The following is an 11558-nucleotide window of genomic DNA, read 5'->3' as shown; positions in this document are numbered from 1 at the left end:
ATGACTGCAATTATCACCTTGGGACATCCAGAGTAAAGCGTTCCCGCTATGTAATCACTTTCTTCTCCGCTGTCTCCTCTCTCCAGCTCATCAAAATTCCATCGGTGTTTGATCAGCAATGCCACTCCTCCAACCCCCCTGTTCCTTCTGTCTTTTCTCAGGATCTGGTATCCCGCTGGAAAGATGGCATCTGTTATCATACCTGTAATCTTGGTTTCTGTGATCGCTATGATGTCTGGTGATGCCTCTTTGACTCTTTCGTGCCACTCCTCCCACTTGTTTGTTATTCCATCAGCGTTTGTGTACCATACCTTCAGTTTCCTTTCCAACACTGTGGTTTGGGGGGCCTGTGGGGGTGGGAGACCTGGTAGCATACTGTGGGATTCTATGGTTGGAGGTTGGGTGAAAGCTGTGGGTATGGATTGTATTGTGTGTTGGGATGGTGTGATAGGTTGTGGGGTTCTGAGGATAGTTGTGTGTGTGCTTGCCCTTGCTGCTCTGACTGACCTCTGCTGGTTCCATCCTTGTCTTCTTCCCTAGCTCCTTTCGCTTTTTTGTCCTCTCCCCCAGCTGCTGTCTCTCTGTTTGTGTTCAGTCTCTGTCTAGGAACACCTTCTTGTACTCTTCCGAGCTTTTCAACCGTGGTTTCTCTTGGAGGATCCTGTTCCGCACTGTTTCTGTCCTGAGAATCAGCTTGATCGGTCGGTTTCTCCCCTTCAAGTACCCCCCCTATTCTCTGAAAATTTACAATCTCATCCATGTCTTCTCCCCCTATTTCCGTGATGATTTTCTCAATCTCCTTTCTTTCTTCCTGCCATCTTTCAGTGTCCTTTCCTCTCTCTCCCGAAGCCCATGGATAATCACTGATTTTGCCCTTTCCTCCTCCCATTGCCTCTCCCTCTGTGACTCTGGTTCCTGTCTGTATGTGGTCATTTTCTCCCTTGATTTTTCCAGTGGCTCTTGGTAGCATGGTTGTGCCTCAGCATTCGACCTATCTCCCTCTCCATCTGCACCCATCTGCTCTTCCCTTCCACTCCCTGGCCCTTCTTTGCAGGCTGATATCACCTTAGCATAATTCATATCTCCTTCCTTCCTGTTCAGCCTCTCAGCTTCGTATGGTGTGTCTTCTCTGGTCACTACCCCTGAGACTTGCTTCAGCCTGTTTACCTCAAAATCTAGGACCTTTACCCTGGCTACTGCAGTTTCGACTTGTGCCTCCCAATTCTTCATCTCCTTCTCCAACCTCTTTTCCCATTTCACAGAGAGCTCTTTCTCCATTTTTTCAGAAAGCTCTCCTAATTTTCTCTCCCATTCTTGCTCTATCCTTTTCCACTGCTCCTCCATCCATTTCTCCCTACCAGTACCATTGTCATCTGATCCCTGATTCCTGCGAGTCCCAATCATTTTTTTTTTTTAGTGAGAGAGATAAAGAGAAAAAGAAAAAGGGGGAGAGAGTGAGAGAGAGGGAGAAAGAGAGAGAAGGGGAGCCTAGGAGGGGAAAAGAAGGGAAAAAGGGGGAGAAAGTGAGAGAGAGGGAAAAGGTAAGAGAGAGGGGGGGAGTGACAAGGGAAGAGAGAGAGTAAGAGAGGAAGAGAGAGAGGGAGAGGGAGAGAGGAAGAGAGAGAGAGTGAGAGGAAGAGTGAGAGGAAGAGAGAGAGGATGAGAGAAAGGGAGAGAGAGAGAGAGAGGAAGAGAGAGGAGAGGAGAGGGAGAGATGGGGGGGGAAAGGAAGGGTTAGAGGGTCACTTCACAGGAAGGTGTGAAATCCTGTATGTGTGTGTGTGTACTCACCTATTTGTACTCACCTATTTGTGGTTGCAGGGGTCGAGTCCTAGCTCCTGGCCCCACCTCTTCACCGGTTGCTACTAGGCCCTCTCTCTCCCCGCTCCATGAGCTTTATCAAACCTCGTCTTAAAACTGTGTATGGTTCCTGCCTCCACTACGTCATTTTCTAGGCTATTCCACTGCCTTACAACTCTATGACTGAAGAAATACTTCCTGCTATCTCTCTGACTCATTTGTGTCTTCAACTTCCAATTGTGGCCTCTTGTTTCTGTGTCCCCTCCCTGGAACATCCTGTCTTTGTCCACCTTGTGTGTGTGTGTGTGTGTGTGTGTGTGTGTGTGTGTGTGTGTGTGTGTGTGTGTGTGTGTGTGTGTGTGTGTGTGTGTGTGGGTGTGTACTCACCTATTTGTACTCACCTATTTGTGGTTGCAGGGGTCGATTCATAGCTCCTGGCCCCGCCTCTTCACTGATTGCTACTAGGTCCTCTCTCTCCCTGCTCCATGAGCTTTATCATACCTCGCCTTAAAACTATGTATGGTTCCTGCCTCCACTACTTCACTTTCTAGGCTATTCCACGGCTTGACTACTCTATGACTGAAGAAATACTTCCTAACATCCCTTTGATTCATCTGAGTCTTCAACTTCCAATTGTGACCTCTTGTGTCTGTGTCCCATCTCTGGAACATCCCGTCTTTGTCCACCTCGTCTATTACGCGCAGTATTTTATATGTCGTTATCATGTCTCCCCTGACCCTCCTGGCCTCCAGTGTCATCAGGCCGATTTCCCTCAACCTTTCTTCGTAGGACAATTCCCGTAGCTCTGGGACTAGTCTTGTTGCAAACCTTTGCACTTTCTCTAATTTCTTGACGTGCTTGACTAGGTGTGGATTCCAAACTGGTGCTGCATAATCCAGTATGGGCCTGACGTAAATGGTATACAGAGTCTTGAACGACTCCTTACTGAGGTATTGGAATGCTATCCGTAGGTTTGCCAGGCGCCCGTATGCTGCAGCAGTTATCTGATTGATGTGCACCTCAGGAGATATGCTCGGTGTTATACTCACCCCCAGATCTTTTTCCTTGAGTGAGGTTTGCAAACTTTGGCCATTTAAACTATATTGTGTCTGCGGTCTTCTTTGCCCTTCCCCAATCTTCATGACTTTGCATTTGGCAGGGTTAAACTCAAGGAGCCAGTTGTTGGACCAGGCTTGTAGCCTGTCCAGGTCTCTTTGTAGTCCTGCCTGATCCTCATCCGATTTGATTCATCTCATTAACTTCACATCGTCCGCAAACAAGGACATTTCTGAGTCTATCCCTTCCATTATGTCATTCACATATACCAAGAACAGCACAGGTCCTAGGACTGACCCCTGTGGAACCCCGCTTGTCAAAGGCGCCCACTTTGACACCTCATCACGTACCATGACTCGTTGTTGCCTCCCTGTAAGGTATTCTCTTATCCATTGCAGTGCCTTTCCTGTTATGTGTGCCTGATCCTCTAGCTTTTGCAGTAACCTCTTGTAAGGAACTGTGTCGAAGGCCTTCTTGCAGTCCAAAAAAATGCAGTCAATCCACCCCTCTCTCTCTTGTCTTACTTCTGTCACCTTGTCATAAAACTCTAATATTAATGTTTGTGACACAGGATTTTCCCTCCCTGAAACCATGCTGGTTGTCAATTATACACTTGTTTCTTTCCAGGTGCTCCACCACTCTCCTCCTGATGATCATCTCCATGACCTTGCATACTATACACGTTAGTGATACAGGTCTGTAGTTTAGTGCCTCATGTCTGTCTCCCTTTTTAAAAATTGGGACTACATTTGCCATCTTCCATACCTCAGGGAGTTGCCCAGTTTCAAATGATGTGTTGAAGATTTTCGTTAATAGTACACACAATGTCTCTGCTCCCTCTTTAAGGACCCACGGAGAGATGTTGTCTGGTCCCACCGCCTTTGAGGTGTCAAGTTCGCATAGCAGCTTCTTCACCTCCTCCTTGGTTATATGTACCTCATCCAGCACTTGCTGGTGCACCCCCCTGCTCTGATTTCCTGGAGTCCTACTGGTTTCCACTGTAAATACTTCTTTAAATCTTGTGTTGAGCTCCTGACATACCTCCCGGTCGTTTCTTGTGAATTCCCCATCACCCTTCCTCAGTCTGATTACCTGGTCCTTGACTGTTGTTTTCCTCCTGATGTGGCTGTACAACAGCTTCGGGTCAGTCTTGACTTTCGATGCTATGTCATTTTCATATTGCCACTGAGCCTCCCTTCTTATCTGTGCATATTCGTTTCTGGCTCTTCGGCTAATCTTTTTATTTTCCTGAGTTCTCTGTCTTTTGTACTTTTTCCATTCTCTAGTACACCTAGTTTTTGCCTCCCTACACCTTTGGGTGAACCAAGGACTCATTCTGTTCTTCCCATTATTTCTGTTTCCCTTGGGAACAAACCTCTCCTCTGCCTCCTTGCATTTTGTTGCCACATAGTCCATCATTTCTTGTACTGGTTTTCCTGTCAGTTCCCTCTCCCACTGAATGTCTTGAAAGAAGTTCCTCAAGCCTGAGTAGTTCCCCCTTTTGTAGTTTGGTTTTTCCCACCCTATTCCTGCTGCTCTCTCCACTAGGAGCTCAACTATGTAGTCGAAGCACAGAACCACATGATCACTAGCTCCCAGGGGCCTTTCATATGTGATATCCTCGATGTCAGAACTACTCAAGGTGAATACAAGGTCCAGTCTTGCTGGTTCATCCTCTCCTCTCTCTCTGGTAGTGTCTCTAACATGTTGATGCATGAGGTTTTCCAGTACCACATCCATCATCTTGGCTCTCCATGTTTTGGGACCCCCATGGGGCTCCATTTTTCCCAGTCAATCTCCTTGTGATTGAAATCACCCATAACTAGTAACTTTGCTCCCCCCATGTGTGCTCTCCTGGCCACCTCGGCTAGTGTGTCGACCATTGCTCTGTTGCTCTCATCGTATTCTTCTCTTGGCCTCCTGTAGTTCTGTGGTGGGTTGTACATTACTGCAATTATCACCTTATGTCCCTCAGACTGGATTGTTCCTACTAAGTAGTCTCTTTCGCCCGTGCCGTCCATTCCTTCCATTTTCTTAAAACCCCACTGCAACTCCTCCTCCCCCTCTCCTCCCTCTGTCTTTCCTGAGGATTTGATATTCGGGTGGAAAGATTGCATCTGTTATCATTCTGGCGAGTTTTGTTTCTGTGAGTGTCTGGGGATGTCTCCTTGATTCTTTCATGCCACTCCTCACACCTATTTGTTATACCATCTGCATTTGTATACCACACCTTCAACTTCTTTTCTAAGATTTTGGTCTGGGAGGTGTATTGGGGTTGGGGAAGTGGGAGACCTGATAAGGAACTATGGGTGGTTGCTGTGGGGGTGGAGTTTGTAATGCAGTGGGTGGGGGCATTGGATGTGGCATGGGTGTTTTGGTTTAGAGTGTTTGGTTGCACTGGGGTTGACCTGGTTGAGAGGCTTCTATAGGAAGTTGTGAGGGAGGCTGTATTTGATCTTCCTGTGTCTGTGATCTCCTGTCTGTCTTCTTCATCCCCTCTCTTTCCTCCTTTCGCCTTTGTACCATCTCTCTCTGTTTCTTCCTTTCTGCTTGTGTTCTGTCGCGGTCGAGATACACCTTCCTGTATGCTGGCATGTCCCTTAATCGTGCTTTCTCCTGCAGGATCCTGTTCCGAGTCGATTCTGCCTTGAAGGTCACTTTCACTGGCCGGGTTCTTCTTCTTACAAACCCCTCTATTCTCCGAAAATTTTCCAGCTGGGTCATGTCATCTTCTCCTATTGCTTTTATGATGCTTTCAATTGCTTTTTATCCCCTTGTTTTCTTGCTTCATGTTTCCCCTTCAACTTCCTGGAGCCCATACACAAAGACTGACCTCTCCCTTTCATTCTCCCACTGCGTATCCTTATGTATCCACTCATTCAATTTATTTTCCTCCATTGCAGCTTTCCTTTCTCCAGTTACACTAACTATTCTTGGCTTTCCCTGGGCTCTGCTGTAGTCTGTTAGGGCCTCCACATATAGCATTACTGTATGTGTGTAGGTGTGTGTAGGTGTGTGTGTGTACTCACCTAATTCACCTAATTGTGGTTGCAGGGGTCGAGACTCAGCTCCTGGCCCTGCCTCTTCACTGATCGCTACTGGATCCTCTCTCTGTTTCCTGAGCTTTGTCATACCTCTTCTTAAAACTATGTATGGTTCCTGCCTCCACTACTTCACTTGCTAGGCTATTCCACTTGCTGACAACTCTATGACTGAAGAAATACTTCCTAACGTCCCTGTGACTCGTCTGAGTCTTCAGCTTCCAGTTGTGACCCCTTGTCCCTGTGTCCCCTCTCTGGAACATCCTATCTGTCCACCTTGTCTATTCCCTGCAGTATCTTGTATGTCGTTATCATGTCTCCCCTGACCCTTCTGTCCTCCAGTGTCGTCAGTCCGATTTCCCTTAACCTTTCCTCGTACGACATTCCCTTGAGCTCTGGGACTAGCCTTGTTGCAAACCTTTGTACTTTCTCTAACTTCTTGACGTGCTTGACCAGGTGTGGGTTCCAGACTGGTGCTGCATACTTCAGTATGGGCCTAACATACACAGTGTACAGTGTCTTGAACGATTCCTTATTAAGGTATCGGAACGCTATTCTCAGGTTTGCCAGGCGCCCGTATGCTGCAGCGGTTATTTGGTTGATGTGTGCCTCCGGTGATGTGCTCGGTGTTATGGTCACCCCAAGGTCTTTCTCCCTGAGTGAGGTCTGTAGTCTTTGTCCACCTAGCCTATACTCTGTCTGTGGTCTTCTTTGCCCCTCCCCAATCTTCATGACTTTGCATTTGGCTGGATTGAATTCGAGAAGCCAGTTGCTGGACCACATGTCCAGCCTGTCCAGGTCTCTTTGCAGTCCTGCCTCATCCTCGTCCGATTTAATTCTTCTCATCAACTTCACGTCATCTGCGAACAGGGACACTTCAGAGTCTATTCCTTCCATCATGTCGTTCACGTATATCAAAAATAGCACTGGTCCTAGAACTGACCCCTGTGGGACCCCGCTCGTAACAGGCGCCCACTGTGATACCTCTTCACGTACCATGACTCGTTGCTGCCTCCCTGTCAGGTATTCCCTTATCCATTGCAGTGCCCTCCCTTTTACGTGCGCCTGATCCTGCAGCTTCTGCACTAATCTCTTGTGGGGAACTGTGTCAAAGGCCTTCCTGCAGTCTAGGAAAACGCAATCTACCCACCCATCTCTCTCGTGTCTTACTTCTGTTACCTTGTCATAAAACTCCAGGAGGTTTGTGATAAAAGATTTGCCTTCCATGAACCCATGCTGGTTTTCATTTATAATCTTGTTCCTTTCCAGGTGTTCGACCACTCTCCTCCTGATAATCTTCTCCATGACTTTGCACACAATACATGTCAGAGACACAGGTCTGTAGTTTAGTGCCTCGTTTCTGTTTCCTTTCTTAAATATGGGGACTACATTAGCTGTCTTCCATTTCTCAGGTAGTTGCCCAGTTTCAAGGGATGTGTTGAAGATTGTGGTAAGAGGCACGCACAGCATCTCTGCTCCTTCTCTAAGGACCCATGGGGAGATGTTGTCCAGTCCCATCGCCTTTGAGGTGTCAAGGTCACTTAAGAGCTTCTTCACCTCCTCCTCAGTTGTTCGTATGTCATCCAACACTTGTTGGTATATTCCCTCTTGATGTTCCCTTCTGTGCTGTCTTCCCACAGCCCTTCCTGTCTCTACTGTAAAAACTTCCTTAAATCTCCTGTTCAGCTCCTCACATACCTCCTCATCATTTCTTGTGAGTTCTCCACCTTCTGTCCTTAATCTGATCACCTGGTCTTTGACTGTTGTCTTCCTCCTGATGTGGCTATACAACAGTTTCGGGTCAGTCTTGATTCTCAATGCTATGTCATTTTCATACTGTCGCTGGGCCTCCCTCCTTACCTGTGCGTACTCATTCCTGTACTCACCTATTTGTACTCACCTATTTGTGGTTGCAGGGGTCGAGTCCTAGCTCCTGGCCCCGCCTCTTCACCGGTTGCTACTAGGCCCTCTCTCTCCCCGCTCCATGAGCTTTATCAAACCTCGTTTTAAAACTGTGTATGGTTCCTGCCTCCACTACGTCATTTTCTAGGCTATTCCACTGCCTTACAACTCTATGACTGAAGAAATACTTCCTACTATCTCTCTGACTCATTTGTGTCTTCAACTTCCAATTGTGGCCTCTTGTTTCTGTGTCCCCTCCCTGGAACATCCTGTCCTTGTCCACCTTGTCTATTCCACGCAGTATTTTATATGTCGTTATCATGTCTCCCCTGACCCTCCTGTCCTCCAGTGTCGTCAGGCCGATTTCCCTTAATCTTTCTTCATAGGACATTCCCCTTAGCTCTGGAACTAACCTTGTTGCAAACCTTTGTACTTTCTCTAGTTTCTTGACGTGCTTTATCAAGTGCGGGTTCCAAACAGGTGCTGCATACTCCAGTATGGGCCTGACATACACGGTGTACAGTGTCTTGAATGATTCCTTACTAAGGTATCGGAATGCTGTTCTCAGGTTTGCCAGGCGCCCATATGCTGCAGCAGTTATCTGATTGATGTGTGCTTCCGGAGACATGCTCGGTGTTATACTCACCCCAAGATCTTTCTCCTTGAGTGAGGTTTGCAGTCTTTGGCCACCTAGCCTATACTCTGTCTGTGGTCTTCTGTGCCCTTCCCCTATCTTCATGACTTTGCATTTGGCAGGATTAAATTCGAGAAGCCATTTGCTGGACCAGGTGTCCAGTCTGTCCAGGTCTCTTTGAAGTCCTGCCTGGTCCTCATCAGATTTAATTCTCCTCATTAACTTCACATCATCTGCAAACAGGGACACTTCCGTCATGTCGTTCACATATACCAAAAATAGCACTGGTCCTAGGACCGACCCCTGTGGGACCCCGCTCGTCACAGGTGCCCACTGTGATACATCATTACGTACCATGACTCGTTGTTGCCTCCCTGTCAGGTATTCTCTGATCCATTGCAGTGCCCTTCCTGTTATATGCGCCTGATGCTCTAGCTTCTGCACTAATCTCTTGTGAGGAACTGTGTCAAAGGCCTTCTTGCAGTCCAAGAAGATGCAATCAACCCACCTCTCTCTCTCTTGTCTTACTTCTGTTATTTTATCATAAAACTCCAGAAGGTTTGTGACACAGGATTTGCCTTCCGTGAATCCGTGCTGGTTGGCATTTATACTCCTGTTCCGCTCCAGGTGCTCCACCACTCTCCTCCTGATAATCTTCTCCATAATTTTGCATACTATACACGTCAATGACACAGGTCTATAGTTTAGTGCCTCTTTTCTGTCTCCTTTTTTGAAAATGGGAACTACATTTGCCGTCTTCCATACCTCAGGTAGTTGCCCAGTTTCCAGGGATGTGTTGAAGATTGTGGTAAGTGGTACGCACAACATATCTGCTCCCTCTCTAAGGACCCACGGAGAGATGTTGTCCGGTCCCATTGCCTTTGAGGTATCGATGTCCCTTAGCAGTTTCTTCACCTCCTCCTCATCTGTATGTATGTCGTCCAACACTTGTTGGTGTATTCCTTGTTGGTGTCCCCATCTGGTCTGTCCCCCCAGAGTCCTTCCTGTCTCTACTGTAAATACTTCCTTAAATCTCGTGTTGAGCTCCTCACATCCCTGTTGATCGTTTCTTGTGAGTTCTCCACCTTCTTTCCTCAGCCTTATCACCTGGTCCTTGACTGTTGTCTTCCTCCTAATGTGGCTATACAGCAGTTTCGGGTCAGATTTGACTTTCGATGCTATGTCGTTTTCATACTGTCGCTGGGCCTCCCTCCTTATCTGTGCATACTCGTTTCTGGCTCTTCTACTAATCTCCTTGTTTTCCTGGGTCCTATGCATCCTGTACCTTTTCCATTCTCTGTTGCACTTAGTTTTTGCCTCCCTACACCTTCGGGTAAACCAAGGACTCGTTTTGGTCTTCCTATTATTTCTGTTTCCCTTGGGAACAAAACTTTCCTCTGCCTCCTTGCACTTTGTTGCCACATATTCCATCATCTCGTTTACTGATTTTCCTACCATTTCTCTGTCCCACTGTGTGCGCGCGGCGCGCGCGCGCGCGCGTGTGTGTGTGTGTGTGTGTGTGTGTGTGTGTGTGTGTGTGTGTGTGTGTGTGTGTGTGTGTGTGTGTGTGTACAGAATGAATGTGTGTGCATAACAGTGTGTGTGTGTAACTCACGAAGATGCCAGGCGACACAGAGAGCAATATTTGTTATCATCCAGAATGGACAAGAAACAAGGCCCGAGACTCTTGTGTGCTATCATACAGTATGTCTATAACATTCTTGACGAACACAGAAATAGATACATCACCAAAGTTATCTCACTTCATTTACTTTTCACTGTGGTCAACTTGCATATTCCTGTACATGTGTACTCACCTATTTGTGGTTGCAGGGGTCGAGTCTTAGCTCCTGGCCCCACCTCTTCACCGGTTGCTACTGGGCCCTCTCTCTTCCCGCTCCATGAGCTTTATCGAACCTCGTCTTAAAACTATGTATGGTCCCTGCCTCCACTACGTCACTTTCTAGGCTATTCCACTGCCTGACAACTCTATGACTGAAGAAATACTTCCTAATATCTCTCTGACTCATCTGTGTCTTCAACTTCTAAGTGTGACCTCTTGTTTGTGTCCCCTCCCTGGAACATCCTGTCTTTGTCCACCTTGTCTATTCCGCGCAGCATTTTATACGTCGTTATCATGTCTCCCCTGACCCTCCTGTCCTCCAGTGTCATCAGGCCGATTTCCCTTAACCTTTCTTCATAGGACATTCCCCTTAGCTCTGGAACTAACCTTGTCACAAACCTTTGCACTTTCTCTAGTTTCTTGACGTGCTTTATCAAGTGCGGGTTCCAAACAGGTGCTGCATACTCCAGTATGGGCCTGATGTACACGGTGCACAGTGTCTTGAACGATTCCTTACTAAGGTATTGGAATGCTGTTCTCAGGTTTGCCAGGTGCCCATATGCTGCAGCAGTTATCTGATTGATGTGTGCTTCCGGAGACATGCTCGGTGTTATACTCACCCCAAGATCTTTCTCCTTGAGCGAGGTTTGCAGTCTTTGGCCACCTAGCCTATACTCTGTCTGCAGTCTTCTGTGCCCTTCCCCTATCTTCATGACTTTGCATTTGGCGGGATTAAATTCGAGAAGCCAGTTGCTGGACCAGGTGTCCAGTCTGTCCAGATCTCTTTGAAGTCCTGCCCAGTCCTCATCTGATTTAATTCTCCTCATTAACTTCACATCATCTGCGAACAGGGACACTCCTAAATCTAACCCTTCCATCATGTCGTTTGCATATACCAAAAATAGCACTGGTCCTAGGACCGACCCCTGTGGGACCCCTCTCGCCACAGATGCCCACTGTGATACATCATTACGTACCATAACTCGTTGTTGCCCCCCTGTCAGGTATTCTCTGATCCATTGCAGTGCCCTTCCTGTTATATGCGCCTGATCCTCTAGCTTCTGCACTAATCTCTTGTGAGGAACTGTGTCAAAGGCCTTCTTGCAGTCCAAGAAGATGCAATCAACCCACCCCTCTCTCTCGTGTCTTACTTCTGTTACTTTATCATAAAACTCCAGAAGGTTTGTGACACAGGATTTGCCTTCCATGAATCCGTGCTGGTTGGCGTTCATACTCTTGTTCCGTTCCAGGTGCTCCACCACTCTCCTCCTGATAATCTTCT

The sequence above is a fragment of the Cherax quadricarinatus genome, chromosome 4 (assembly GCF_038502225.1).
Source record: "Cherax quadricarinatus isolate ZL_2023a chromosome 4, ASM3850222v1, whole genome shotgun sequence".
Lineage (NCBI taxonomy): Eukaryota > Metazoa > Arthropoda > Malacostraca > Decapoda > Parastacidae > Cherax > Cherax quadricarinatus.
The sequence above is the reverse complement of the archived record's forward strand: the minus strand, read 5'-3'. Positions refer to the sequence as shown.